Genomic DNA, 4781 nt, shown 5'->3' with positions numbered 1-4781 from the left:
GTTTCAAATTCAGTCTTTGGAATAAAAATGTACAATTGTTTTAAAGTTAATTTGAATACTATGAAATAACATTACTTTTTATGAAAAAAGGGAAAGGTATTTGGTGATCAGAGTTTTAGATGCTGATTATCTTGGTATCATTGTGATATGTGTATGTATGTGTGTACTTAGTCATGTCCAACCTTTTATGACCCTGTGGACTGTAGCCTGCCAGGCTCCTCTGTCCATGGAATTTTCCAGGCAAGAATACTGGAGTGGGTTGCCATTTCCTTCTCCAGGGGGATCTTCCTGACCAAGGGATCAAACCTGCATCTCTTGTGTCTCTTGCATTGGCGGGCAGGTTCTTTACCAGCTGAGCCACCATCACTGTGATAATTACGTTCTATCTGTAACATACTATCCATGGCCGCTTCTTGGTGAAATTCAGGGTTTGGAGAATGGAGATGCATCTTCTAGTCAGTCATCTTCCTTGAGAGAGGATACAATGTGGATACAAGTTAGGACTTTGGACTGAAATAAAGTGTATAACCTTAAGTAAATTATTTAACATCTCTGATACTCACTTTTCTCTCCTCACTAAAATGGGGATCAAAATGCCCACCTTGAAGGGTTGTTGTGAGAATTAGGTGAGGTGATAACTGTTATCAAGTACTTACTTGAAGTGCTTAGCACGGTGTTTAACATGTTACAGTAAGATCTCAATATCAGTTATTATTGTTCTTCAGTCGCTAAGTTGTATCCAACTGTTTGTGACCCCATGAGCTTAACCACACCAAGCTTTCCTGTCCTTCACTATCTCCCGGAGTTCGCTCAAACTCATATCCATCAAGTCAGTGACGCCATGCGACCATCTCATGCTTTGTCATCCCCTTCTCCTCCTGCCCTCAATCTTTCCCAGCATCAGGGTCTTTTCCACTGAGTTGACTCTTCGTGTCAGCTGGCCAAAGTATTGGAGCTTCAGCTTCAGCATCATTCCTTCCAATGTTATTCAGGGTTGATTTCCTTTAGGATGGACTGGTTTGATCTCCTTGCAGTCCAGGGGATTCTCAAGAGTCTTCTCCAGAACCGCAGTTCAAAAGCATCAGTTCTTCAGTGCTCAGCCTTCTTTATGGTCCAACTCTCACATCCATACATGACTACTGGAGACACCATAGCTTTGATTATACTGACCTTGGTGGGCAAAATCATGTCCCCACTTTTCAATATGCTGTCTGGGTTGGTCATAGCTTTTCTTCCAAGGAGCAAGTGTCTTTTAATTTCAAGGCTGCAGTCACTGTCAATAGTGATTTTGGAGCCCAAGAAAATAAAATCTGCCACTGTTTCCACTTTTCCCCCCAATCTATTTGCCATGAAGTGGTGGGGACCAGGTGTCTTGATCTTAGTTTTTGAATGTTGAGTTTTAAGTCAGCTTTTTCACTCTCCTCTTTCACCTTCATCAAGAGGCTCTTTAGTTTTCTTTGTTTTCTGCCATTAGAGTGGTATCATTTGCATATCTGAGGTTGTTGAACAGTTATTATTACATGTTATTATAATCTGAACAAATCCAGACAGAGCAATGTTCATTTTCGTTTTTGTTTTTTACTGGTTTTAGTGCCTCTGGGGAAAGAGAGTCCCCGTACCCAGATGGTTTGGCCAGGAAATTGTTCCTTTTTACCAACAGAGCCCGCATCTTCCCGCCCTGTTCTTCTTCCTCCACTGCCCCTGGAGGAGGGGCAGCTGGTTCTCTGCTCAGCGTCGGGGGCACACGTCCCGGGTTCTTGGAAGCCCTAGACCTTGAGGCCTTTTTTAAGGACCTAACTTATAGAAATGCTTGAGAGAGAGGAAACATACTCAAAGATAACACACTTTTATCTCTGATTAGAATCAATCAGTGCATCAGTTCTTCGGTGCTCAGCCTTCCTTATGGTCCAACTCTCATATCCATACATGACTACTGGAGACACCATAGCTTTGATTATACTGACCTTGGTGGGCAGAGTCATGTCTCTGCTTTTCATCCTGTCTAGGTTGGCCATAGCTTTTCTTGAAGGCTTGAAGACGGTTGAAGGCTTACTGTCTAGCTTTTGGCTCTGCAGTTGCATCTCCTGCTCTTTGGTTTCCTGTCTGTCTGCTCCCAGCACACCAACATCTTAAAGGCTCTTATCCTAGGCCTGGGCATAGAGTTTGCCAACTGGATTAGAATACAAGGACTCAGCCCAAGCCTTGGCTGTGGCACCTTCTGCCTCTGTGCCCTAGTGTAGACCACTTAACTTCGCTATGCTTCAGATTCCTTCCCTGGAAGGGGCTGGTTTGTGGCCTAAATTTCACTGATTGTGAGAGACCAGCCAAAGCAACATACGTAAAAAATATTTGAAAACATGAATTGTGATTTGATTGCAAGGAAATGGTCTTATTAATATGAGCAAATCTCTTGGAGCTTATTGATTTCCATGGTAGGAGCTACCGTGCATGGTGTGATCTTAAGCAAGTCACTCAGCTCCTCTGAACTGTAGTTTTGGATAGAGCGTAACCTGTGATATGGAGAGAGCAGACTTAATTACCTACATCTCCCAGCGTTGTATAATTTTCTGCTAATGTTGAGCTTCCTTTGGGAACTGGAAAAAGTGCAGGCTTTGAAGGCTGATAGACTGGGGTCAGTCCCCCACTTCACAGCTTGCTGTCCTTTTGTCTTTCTGGACCCTTAAAAACTGTCTCAGAGAACTGCAGTTTGACGAGAGGGTAGTTTAGCCTGCAGGAAGACCTCAGCTGTGAGAATGCTCCGCAGTGATGAAACGGATCAGGCCAAGGTTCAGGTCTGGAATTTCCAAAGGCCAGTGGCCCATTTGCTAGGACCAGTTTGCTTTTTTGCATGTTGAACTTTTAAAAATAAAAACAGTGCTCCAAGAGCTGGGACGGTGTATTGGTCCCCTTGCCGTTGGTTCTGCTGCTCTCGAGGAGTGACCCAGGCATTTCAGACAGGCCTGTCTCCCGCCATCAACCCCCAGCCCAGGTGTGTGCCTGCAGCGTGTCAGCAGGCTTCTGAAGTCCACACACCCCAGCTTATAGGTCAGCAGCCCTGGATCACCTCTGTAAACTTGGTCCCAGGAAATCAAGAGAAACATGTCAAAGCTGGCATTGCCTGAGAGGCAAGAGAAGGAAACGGTGAGGTCCTTGACAGAAATTTCTCAGGGGAGAAGTTTACCCAAAGTCATGGTCTGAGTCCATCAGCAGGATCTGGGATTGGTGCGCACTGCTCTCCCTCCTTCCGGCTCAGAATCAACACGGGGGCTAGTTCATCTTTACTCTGACCCATGCCCACCATGTGTCCGTGGGGGAATACATGCAACTTCTGCACAGTGAAGGCACCTTTCCAGGAAGAGCTTCTGAATCCTCAAAATGTGAACAAACTATGTTCAGGAGAATTTCAGGGTTACATAGGACCTTTTATTTCTGTCTTTGCTAGTTTAAGACATTGGTTTCCTTTTTTTTTTCAGCATGTAATGAGAGGTCCCCAAGGGGGCAGACACTTTCCAGGTGTTTTACATTATTATCATATTATCTCATTGAATCTTCACTGTATCCCTCAGAGGGAGGTTGTTTTTAATTCCTATTTTGCAAACGAGGAAAGCTCTAGGAGGTGAAGAGTGGCTGAGGGTAACACAGCTGGCTGGCAAGCAGCAGAGCAGGGACCCTCTAATGCGGCCTCTCAACCTGCATTCAGAATCGCTACTCTATACTCCCTCCTACTGGTAAAGGTTTGCTTGGTTATTATGCTGGGGGACTGGGAATCAATCTTGGCTTGACTAACAAGCCTCCTTTTTCTGTCCATGCTCCCATAGTTCCCTGCTGTTACCTCCTCTCTGTCCATGGTCTGCATGTGCTCTTGAATCCTGTCAGTTTGTCCTTGGCTTGCGTTTCTTTTCTTTTGTATCCTCATTGCTTCACACCTGGACCATGGCAGTAGGCTGTCAGCTCCCATTGTCATCGCTCTTGCCGTTTTCCATCCTTTTGGCTCACCCTGCCAGATTCATCTTCCTTTAACACCGCTTTGTCCTAAAATGTTTTATCTAAAACATCCCAAGGATTCTTTGCGGCTCACAGGACAAAGTTGATACTCAGGGCTTGACATTAAGACCTCCCTGCCCTTCCCCTGCCACGATTGACCTCAAAACTTGCCAGTCTTACCCATCACTTTCTGCTGTGACTTGATGTTCTGACCTTGGCATCTTTGCTCACGAACATATTCTCTGCCTTGAATGTTATGCATCTTTCCACCCAGCCCGTCATCCACTAAAACCGCACCACGGCCCACCCGAAAGTGGCCTGTCTTCAGTGAAACTTTTTCCAGTCGCCCTGCAGAAATGACGTGCCCTTGAGCAGTTGATCACACTTAAGCAGTGTACCTACACGTGGCTTCACTGCTGTTATCTGTGTGCCGTTTCCTCTCTATTCCCAAGGTGAGGGTGGAGACCATGTGTGTATGTCCCCTCATCCCACCCTCATGATCATTCTCATTAGTACAGTGCCTCACAGGAGACCCTGGTTCTATTCCTGGGTTGGGAAGACCCTCTGGAGAAGGGATAGGCTGCCCACTCCAGTATCCTTGGGCTTCCCTTGTGGCTCAGCTGGTAAAGAATCCGCCTGCAATGCAGGAGACCTGGGTTTGGTCCCTGGGTTGGGAAGATCCCCTGGAGAAGGGAAAGACTACCCACTCCAGTATTCTGACCTTGGGAAATCCATGGACTGTATAATCCATGGGGTTGCAAAGAGTCAGACACGACTGAGCAAATTTCACTTTCGCG

This window comes from Capra hircus, chromosome 29 (assembly GCF_001704415.2).
Source record: "Capra hircus breed San Clemente chromosome 29, ASM170441v1, whole genome shotgun sequence".
NCBI classification, from domain to species: Eukaryota; Metazoa; Chordata; class Mammalia; order Artiodactyla; family Bovidae; genus Capra; species Capra hircus.
Note: the sequence above shows the minus strand (reverse complement) of the source record.